This window comes from Pseudochaenichthys georgianus, chromosome 12, assembly GCF_902827115.2.
Source record: "Pseudochaenichthys georgianus chromosome 12, fPseGeo1.2, whole genome shotgun sequence".
NCBI lineage: Eukaryota > Metazoa > Chordata > Actinopteri > Perciformes > Channichthyidae > Pseudochaenichthys > Pseudochaenichthys georgianus.
Window position 1 is genome coordinate 13,600,802 of NC_047514.1, and position 11,157 is coordinate 13,611,958.

Below are 11,157 nucleotides of genomic sequence, written 5' to 3' on the forward strand. Positions count from 1 at the left end.
CCAACGTCTCACCATTGACTCATTGATGCCAAGGGTACGTACAGCAGCTCTATTTCCTTCTTTTACTGCCAGATTGACTGCCTTTAACTTAAAAGCTGCATCATATGCATTTCTACGTTTGTTTTCCATAATGAGGGTTTGTGCATGAAAACTTCCTTTGCACAAACTGTCTCGCTCTCGTAATGTCTGTCTGTCTTGCTCTCGTTCTGTCTCTCGTACCACTCTCGGTTCCACTTTTACTTTTGCGCACTCCCTGTCTCACTCTTTTCCGGCCTCCAGCTTTTCCTGATAGAGCCTGCCACTTAAAGGTGGGGGGCGCGGACCGGCCATAGAGCCCATAGAGTTAAAGGTGGTGGACTGTAACCTGTAAAATCCATAGATTTAGGAGGTCCCCTAGTGGCCGTTAGCTGTAAAAATCCATAGATTAGCCGCACCGTTATATAAGCCGCAGGGTCGAAAAATGGGAAAAAAGGCGCGGCTTATAGTCCGAAAATTACGGTATACCGTATATTCTAGTGGTGCACGATAATTATCGGCCCCATAATTATCGGTCCGATATTAGGAATTATGATGTCATCCCGATAAACCCAATAACAGTATTAATAGCCCCGATAATATACAATATATTTTTTGGGTAAAAAAAAAGAAAAAAATACTGCGGTGTGGGTGGATTGGGATGAGGGGCGCTTGTTTTTCACTCGGCTCCTCCCGTTTTGCCAGTAGTGTGGTATAGTGGTTTAGGAAGAGGGGAGTTTTTCACAAATCCAGCGCTCCCTTCTCATGCCTGGCTGTGACGGAAATGGTGTGAACAAGGTAAAGTAAACAAACATGTCGTCGGTAGTATGGGACTATTTCAAAGTTTCAGAGTTAGATAGTTCGCTTGCTATTTGTATTAACAAATGCAATGCAGAAGTTCCACGAGGAGGGAAAAAGGCAACAAGCTATAATACTTCCAACCTGATTAGTCACATGAAACATCGCCATCGCTACGATGGTGTGTTAAAAGCGTACGAAGACGCCTGCGCTGCTAAACTAGCGGCGAATCCAAAGCCAGCTGCAAAGGCACCGGGGCTTTTACCTATCGACGAGGCTTTTGAAAAAGGCAAGAAGTTTGCCAGATTTGTTTGGGAAAATAAATATGGTCACTTTGAAGAGTCAAAACTGTTCTTGGCTTTGTTTTGTTCATAGTAGTAATGCTCATGTCATTTGCTCACTACTAGTCTTTTTTTTACCACCAGGTTTGCAAAAACTACAGGTACATTTAATATATATATTAGGGATGCACGATAATTATCGGTCCGATATTAGGAATTATGACGTCATCCCGATAAACCCGATACAAGTATTAATAGCCCCGATAATATACAATATATTTTTTGGGTAAAAAAAAAGAAAAAAATACTGCGGTGTGGGTGGATTGGGATAAGGGGCGCTTGTTTTTCACTCGGCTCCTCCCGTTTTGCCAGTACTGTGGTATTAGTGGTTTAGGAAGAGGGGAGTTTTTCACAAATCCAGCGCTCCCTAACTCATGCCTGGCTGTGACGTAAATGGTGGGCGGCCGTGAAGCCAGGACAGTAAACAAACATGTCGTCGGTGGTATGGGACTATTTCAAAGTTTCAGAGAGTTCGCTTGCTATTTGTAACAAATGTAATGCAGAAGTTCCACGAGGAGGGAAAAAGGCAACGAGCTACAATACTTCGAACCTGATCAGTCACCTGAAACATCGCCATCGCTACAATGGTGTGTTAAAAGCGTACGAAGACGCCTGCGCTGCTAAACTAGCGGCAAATCCAAAGCCAGCTGCAAAGGCACCGGGGCTTTTATCTATCGACGAGGCTTTTGAAAAAGGCAAGAAGTTTGCCAGTTTTGCAACTCAAGGCATATGCTCGAACCGGAGCTGCCTGGACGCTGCAATCATGTTGCGCACTATCCGTGCTGAGTGTGCTGACTTTTCATACAATGTCCCACTGTCTGGCTTCCTGCATAAAGTCAAGTGCTCGGCGCAGTTGTGGCGAAATGTCGCACCTCTGTTTTCATTTAAACAGCTCCTTATATTCGTTAGCGCAGCTAGCTAGCACCAGATGCTAACAACAACAATGCACGTAAGGTCTCTCTCTCGCTCGCTCGGGCCACACATACACACACCCTCCCGGTCCTCCAGATGGCCAGTCGGTGCCTGCCGGTGAGCGTGGAAGTGTGGTCTGCCACAAGCGGGCGGCAGGAGCGGGGCTGTCAGCATCAGCTTGTAGATGGTATTTTAAACTCGATGCGCTCTGAATCTACGGGGCGGCCAACGAAAAAAAAATACACATGTGTTAATTAGGGTTGCCAGAAACTGACCATGATCAAAATCCCCGCGGGGGAGAAAAAAAAAAAAAAAGGAATTCCGTTGTTTTCTTTACTGTAACATGTTTAACAGTAAAAACAACAAACAAGCATGTCATCACAACGACGTGGCCTTGAAGTGAAGTTGGTAATGGCCGGCTGTGCTGCGTCTTTCTCTGTAACCTCTAACTCAAATGCGAACGCATTGTTGAGGTTGAGCTGTGATAGACCAACGTCTTTTCGCAGGGCTTGCATTTAACTTCCTTTGGACTTGTAAGTTCGAAGTAGTTCCACGAGGAACTCTTTTTACCTGCCGCTTTGTTCATCTTTAGTCGCACGTGTGAGGGAGAGGGGGGTTGGGGTCGGTGTGTAGCGTGCTGCAGCAGCAGTCTGCTCTGCACGCAGGCTTCCTCCAAGTTTACAGTAAAACAAACAATTTACAATTATTAATACTATTACTATTATTAGCATATATATATTTATATATATTTTGGTTGAAACTAAGCCAGAAAAAAAAAAAAAAACATAAATAATAATAAAAAAAATATTTAAATAAAATCGATTTTTAAAAATAATATTCGATTATGGAGACTGTAGCGAATATTCGAATAATCGAATAATCGCTGGCATCCCTAGTGTTAATCGCGTTAAAATAATTAGTGGTGTACATTTTTTATTATTATCGGTTATCGGTATCGGTCTTGAGAAGCAGGAAGTTATCGGTATCGGTATCGGTTTCAAAAAAAACAATATCGTGCATCCCTAATAGTGTTGCACGGTGTACCGATACTTGAAAGGTACCGCGATACCCTGTCGTTAAAAACGGTACGATTCCTCCGTTTCATTAGTATCGGTACTTTAAGAATGACGGGGGAAAGTACTCCGGTGAAAAAGCGCCGTTTTAATAAGAGCCGTGTGTGTTCAGCTCTGCTTCCACTCCCTGCACTGCAGCGTGCCTGCAGTCCCGCTGCTCTCAAGCACGTTCTAAGTCCCTCCCCTCTCTCGTGCACGCGGCCACGCGCTAGCTGCCAGAGCATGTGAGAAAACGAGAAGCATGGCTGCAAGTGGGAGTGCAACTGCCGCTGCGCCTCGGCTTGTTGACAAAAAAGACGCCAGAAGTCTGTGAACGGGCCGTTCAGGTGTTCAGAGCAGAGCTCCCTGTGGGAGCGGCAGAGCGTGATGTGCACTAAAAAGTGTTTCTGTCGCAATATTATCGTTGAGCTAACTTAACTAGCAAACTAGCATCACTATCTGATAACGTTAGCTTTAGCCTTCGTTTTCTATTAGTTTTTTTCATAGGCTATAAACGGAGGTGGTATAAGTATATCTTGTACTTGAGTAAAAGTAGAAGTACCCAGGTCTTGTACTTGAGTTAAAGTAGAAGTACCAGAATGTAGGAACAATCCTGCAATCAAAATGTTCCTCAAATAAAAGTACAAAAGTATTATCATCAAAATATAGTTAAAGTAGCGACAGTAAAAGTAGAAGTACTCAGGTCTTGTACTAGAAGCACCAGAGTGTAGAATACTCTGTTACAGTAAAAGTACTGCATTCAAAATGTTCCTCAAGTAAAAGTATTAAAGTAGCGACAGTAAAAGTAGTCCTTGTGCAGATTGGTCCATTTCAGAATAATATATATGTGTTTTATAATGATTGATCATGAAAGTGTTCTCAAAGCTGATGAAGGTGCAGCTAGTCTGAAGTACTTTGTAGACTGCAGGGTAGCTGGTGGATTCACTCCAGGTGGAACTAAAGTCTGATTTAACACTTGATTATATTTCACATCATTCATCCACATCTGTGAAGTAACTAAAGGGATTAATACATGTAGTGGAGTAAAAGTACACCATGTACCTCTGAACTGTAATGGATTAGAAGAACAAAGTAGCAAAAGAAACATTGAAATACTTAAATAAAGTACAAGTATCTCAAAATTGTACCCAAGTAGTATTTGAGTTTATGAACTTAGTTACTTTACACCAGTGGCTATACAGATAGAAAGACTAAGCCTTGCACAGAGGCATGAAAATACATTTTCAAAATGCTCAACAGTGCTGCCAAAATGTTAAACTCACTGCTACACAATTAAAATAAATGCTTTTATATATATTTATATTAGATGTGACTCTTTGGTGTTTCTGTTCTTAGTAACACTGCTGCTTTAGTTGTTCTGACTGCTAAAATCATCTGTTATTCCTAATTTTAAAGCCGATATTCCGTGTTTCCCTTTTTTTAAGAAAAGTATCGAAAAAGAATCGGAATCGCAATTCTTGACTTGGTATCGGTATCGAAACCAAAATGTTGGTATCGTGACAACACTAATCCCTAATATATATATATTATATTATTATCGGTTATCGGTATCGGTCTTGAGAAGCAGGAAGTTATCGGTATCGGTATCGGTTTCAAAAAACCAATATCGTGCATCCCTAGTATATTCCATTAATTATTTTAAAAAAATCATTAAATATTGAAGCCACTCATCTTTATTACAAGTCGACATTTTGGCATGATGGAAAATATTTAAGTTGTCATCAAAAACACTGATATAATTGTTCATGGAATCTACGAACATCCAGACTACAGTTAACCATTATGTTTGAAATATATGTTTCTATAATCGGCACGCTTACATGTAGACCAATTACACATATGCAGATGTTTAAAAGTGTTTCCCATTAATGGCCTATAAAGATAACTGGGTCACTGAGGCCTCCAGCTACTTTTATAAAATGTCACAAATTGAGTCCCTGATAAAAAACCAGACAAATAAATGTGAAACTCACATGATCTGTTCTAGCGTCTTCCACTGGATACAAACTTTTATCAAACATTGGACATGAATCACTTTTACTTTTACTTTTACTTTTTAAAATGAATTTTTTTTTACCATAACTCGTTGGAATAACAGAAAACCTCACACCAACATGAGCTGAAGAAATGTTCTTGCAGAGAGGGAGACATGAATAAAATACTATTTTAGTTAATAAGGATGGAAGAAAATGTCTCAGAGAAGCCTGTGATATAGGGTTTTGGTATACAGTATTCATGCCTCTCAGCTAGCCACGTCTATTTATAATTGCTTGTGATGGTTTGCCTTATATTCACCTTTTAACAAGTACATAAATGTATGATGGGGACGTGTGAAAACAACACTGATGTATCAGTCTCAGTTTGATCCATCTGAAAGTTTGGATTGATTGATTATATTATCTATTTTTATTGATTGACTAGTTTCTGCATTGCTCATGAATACAACCTTTAATTTGTAAGAGGAAGAATATAGTATTAGTGAAGTTAGTTAGGAAAAACATTTACATTCCTTTTTGTAATTTTTTATTACAGTTAAATGCTAATTTGCCTCTTGTTTCTAGTGACATCTGAAGGTAAGGGCACATCTTCCCTAGTGATGTAAATTGTCAGTATTTACAGATAACGGGTGGGAATCCTTGTTGGAACAGGTTTTTAGATCGCAGCTTATCTGGTTTATCATTTAACTTAATGTATTGCTAATTTCAAATGTTGGCTAACACTTAAATAGACAATGTGTAGACTTATTTAACAGTCACTTACAATAGCTTTTTGATTGTGCTTTGCTGTTAGAATAAGTTAATTGTACAGATAACTGAAATGAGTCTTACAAAAACATTGAAACTTACTGTCCTCGAATCACTAAGATCTTACCATTGCTAATACAAATGTCCTTGTGCTTGTTAATATTAGGGGTGCAACAACTAATCGAATTAATCGATTAAAATCGATTACCAAATGAGTTGCCAACTAATTCAGTCGTCGATTCGTTGGTGACGTCATCACGTGTGTTTTACGCGCTGTTAAACTCCAACGTTATTGGTCTTTTTATCGGTACTGGAGACATTTAAAAAAATATATGTCATGTATTATTGCTACTGTAACAGGCCGGGGCAGATAAAGGGAAAAAGTGGTAGTGAAGCAGTCACGACAGAGGCAGTGTTCAAATCCAAAAAGAGGCTTTATTGCTGTTCAACTAAAAAATACCTTTTACGAAAGAAAGGCTAACGTAGCCGGGCCGCTAACCGACTTGCCAGCTTACAACTGTTTCCTCAGTCTGGGAGTCTCCTGCTCCCTCCATGTGCCACACACAACTGAGCAACTCTAGGTGCTTTTGTCTCCCTTGAGGGAGTGATTAGCACCAGGTGTGAGGTCTCCCCACCTGCTCCCAATACTGTTAATTGGCAGCGGGTGGAGCCACCTATTGGGAATGTAGGTGTTTCCCACTACTCTGCCTCTCAGTCCCTTACACTACATAAGCATTATATCGCAGTCTTAGTGTCGCCAACTCGTTTCTAATATGCAAAAAGACAAACAAATGCGTCTATGATATATTTTCGATCTTTCCAATCCAGAAGAGAGATCTTTCTCCCCCGTCTGTGTGCGAGGGGGCGGGGCAGTTTACACACACACGGCTGCTACATGCAGCAACACACTGCGGAGATGGCGGAGAGAAGCGCTCCGAGGTGTGGTTAAACTTTACCCGTCTCGATGTGGAAAATGCTCGTTACCAAAAGTGCAATAAGAGTTTAGCATGAAAGGGCGGTAACACAAGCAATTTGTCTAAACATTTAGCAAAAGTGCTCCACATTCAGACGGAGGAATGCACCGGGTTCGACTGTCTTTCTAGTAGCTCTGTAGCCCCATCCACGAGGAACGTTTCCACGTCAGGTGTTATGTATGCTAGCAGCAACACACGGAGTTAACTACATTATACAAACATGGGTTAATGATTAGAGGTAACTGAGTTATTTATTTTGTTAAAGTTTCAGCTATTCTGTTTACAGTTCTGTCATCAGATTATTTAATACGATTTGTTAAAACATTGTTGTTTCTTTTGATGTGAAATATTATTTATTTACTTTAAATAAAAAGCAATGTTAATTTTGTTCAAAATGTTATTTAATATGTATTTTTGAATCAAGTATTCATCTTTATTGTCTTCATTGTTAGTTTTCACATGCCTAAAACAACCTCAAGCTAAATCTAAAAGTTGATGGCTAAATAAGAGCGCTTGAGAAATTGTGCAAGGCATACAGTAATAGTCCGAATAGTCGATTAATCGTTTCATTAATCGATAGATTAATCGATTATCAAATTAGTCATTTGTTGCAGCCCTAGTTAATATATATATTTGTATGTGTCCAGTTTTTGTATTATGGGGTTTATATTATAGAGTGCATTTACTTGCTACAAATGACTGCTGTTTTGGTTCAAAGTTAAAACAATTACCTGAAAAACGTATAAGCCGTTGGACAGAAAAGGATTTGGCTACTAATTGATATTCAATAAATTGCCGAAGCAACCAAACAAACATTCCTATTTTCCATGTTCTCAGTTGTGAAGATGTTCTGCCTTTATTGTCCATTTTGAAAATACAATGAATATTTAAGTGTTGGAGTGTTTATCTGTCAGAAGAAGTACTTTGATGACATCCCTTAAGGTCTTTGAAAATTGCAGTGCCAATTTCTTTTCATGACGTTTTATAGACTAAACGATTAATCGATGTTGAAAGAAATCATTTGCCCTATTGCTTTTCTTTTAACACCCTCCCCTGCTGTTGAGATAATGTCTGTGATTTGCAGCTCTAGTATATGTCTCTCTCGGCACCCTGAGGTGTAATATCATCGACCAATGTCTTCAGAAGCGTTTCTATTCACTTGACATCGTAATGTTTCACTTTGTGGACTCATGGGATGAGCTTTTCTGTTAATGGCGGCAGCAGCTCTTATGATGTGGAATTATATTTTACTCACTTGCACTTTCGGGTAAAATTAATACTCATTAACCCCAGTTTAGATGGATTGAAGAGGGAGAAAAAGACCTTTGACTTGTGACCATTCACTGAAAGGTCATCTTAAAACAGTGTACTGAGCTAGAGCTAACTAACATTGTAATCTTAGGTTTGTGTGGTTAGACATTCGTAGATTTAAAAAATAATAATAATAATAATAATACAATAAGAACAGAAGTATATCCAGCTCCTCAATTTTCACCCCAGGATTTTTTTTAATGTAATTATGCGCTGACATTTACCAATGTGGGTGTTTTTGCACCTTCCTGACAAGACATCAGACATGCGTGTGGTAAAAAAAAAGAAATTCTTCTATCTTTTTAATTAAACTTATTTGTATTGTTCTTATCTTAATAGCAAGCTACCCGTGTGCCATCTTCAGCCTATTCTGAGCACTGTGGTTCAGGCAGAATAATCTCTTTAATTGCATATGCATGACACTGGAGGCACTGTGTCAATAAATTATAGTAAAGGCCAGGACTGCTATCTAGAATATGAATCATCCTTCTGCTGCTATAAGGCTGTTTTACCATACTACATGCACTCTTTTAAATCAGCTCTTATGTGGGCTTCCCATTGTGATTATTGCTGGGGCAATTAAACAATTCATGCAAGAACATAACATTGAATATTTTACAAAATATCACATTATATTATATACTATTATATTGAGTGATATGTGCGTTGGGGTTTGCAATGAGTAATGGTAAGTATTAAAGTATAAATGGTTGATACAACTCTGTCTTGCACATTTATTCAGGCCAGAAAGCAGACAGACTCTTGCAGCCAGACTGAAATGGAAAATGGTTAGATACAATTGGCCTGGAGTCTGGAGAGAGACAGAGAGATATATATATATGTATCAGATTGGCTATACTCAAACTTTTCAATTTGATCCTGATTGTAGGTTACTTTCCTGACAGCTGGAATCGTGGTCTCATAACACCCATTTTTAAAAACGGTAAATCTGGTAAATCTGACCCTAATAATTACAGAGGCATTTGTGTGAACGGGGAAGGTCTTTTGTAGTATTATAAATTCCCGGCTTATAGACTTCCTTTTACGAAAACACAATGTCCTGAGCAAAAGCCAAATTGGATTCTTACCAAATCACCGCACATCAGACCACATTTACACACAACCTAGTTGACAAATATGTTAATCAAAATAAAAGCAAAATATTTGCCTGTTTCATTGATTTCCAAAAAGCATTTGACTCGATTTGGCATGTTGGTCTTCCTCAATTTCAAAGCGGTATAGGGGGTAAAACATTTGACCTAATAAAATCCACAAACGACATGTGCAGCATCAAGATTGGACACAAAAGAACAACCTTAATTTCTCAAGAACGGAGAGTAAGACAAGGATGCTGTTTATCACCGGCAATTAACATAACAAAGACAAAAACAATGATATTTCAAAAAAACAAGTTCCACTGGAAGTTTTAATCAAGCTGTCAATGAACTGAGGGAGAAAGCACGCAGTGCGTTTTATGAAATAAAAAGACAAATTCCCATTCAAATTCCAATTTTTATTTGGCTTAAATTGGCCCTAAAAAGACAGTACACTGTGGCAGCCTACCTGAGCACAGTGACTGATATTAAACACAGGAAGATGTTGACAAAGTACAGACTGAGTGCTCACAGCCAGAGAGAGAGAGAGAGAGAGAGAGAGAGAGAGAGAGAGAGAGAGAGAGAGAGAGAGAGAGAGAGAGAGAGAGATGAGAGAGAGAGAGAGAGAGAGAGAGAGAGAGAGAGAGAGAGAGAAGAGAGAGGAGAGAGAGAGGAGAGAGAGAGAGCGCGTCTACAGCCACTTCCACAATTCCCTCTGACGGAGCTTTTTCCTTGACTGATTGCTTGACTACCTTAAAAAGCGACGTTTGGGCTCTTTGCGTTGCGCGGCGCCAGTGGGGGATCCTGGGACAATGTGGGGATGAGCTATTGACTACCCTCTCACACTCACACACACACACACACACACACACACACACCACACACACACACACACACACACACACACACACACACACACACACACACACACACACACACACACACACACACACACACCACACACACACACACACACACACACACACACACACACCTCCTCCCTCCGACCCTGCACATCTCATCATTATCAGCCATCCACCCCCCTGCCCTGCAGCGACACTGGCTCACTGACACATTAACATACTGCTGCCTGCACCTCCTCCCCTGGACTGCTTTCTGTCTGGGGAACACAATTAGGCTGAGGAGGAGACACGCATTCACATTAGAAAAGAAGGCATTCATGTTAATGCAGCTCAGTGTGGGCTGCTGAGGGACTCTGCAGGCACAGATGTATGTATATTGTTGAAAATGCAGGGTATTTCAGCATAGTGGTGTCTTTTTTACATGCGTAAAACACACCAAACTCATACAATTCAATATACATAATTAATAATATAAGAACTGAGTCTTTGTCAAAGCACCTGACTTTTTATTGTAGTTGTATGTAAAAAAAGAAAGAAGGAAAAAACAACTAAACTGCTACTATTGTTTGTTAGGGTAGGCAGCCCATGTCTGTAATACTTCACATAATACGGTAAATTGATAAAAAAAAATCAAACCCTCACGCCTGTCATAATACATATGGATTAAGCTGATAAAAGACAGTAAATAAAGTGGGTAGATCCTCTACTGGCAGGCAGGATCAATTGATCCTCAGTCGATGGATCGTTCTAATGGATAAATAAAGAGGGGTGTAAACTCTTGTGTTGATAATTAAGGAAGACAAACTCAAAAGACACTTACGTAAGTGAAAGACAAACGTCCAGCGGGAGGCAGCAGCGCGCTCTCATCTGTGTTTCGGACATGTTAGTTTTTTTACTTTGCTGCCCTAAATTCAGACTCGCAGGCACAATGTATCTCTCCCCTTCGTCTGTCGTGGAAGACCCAAACTACAGCCATTACAATTTGACAATTTACATCTGAACAGCTATTTAGGTAGTTGTGCTTAAAGATAG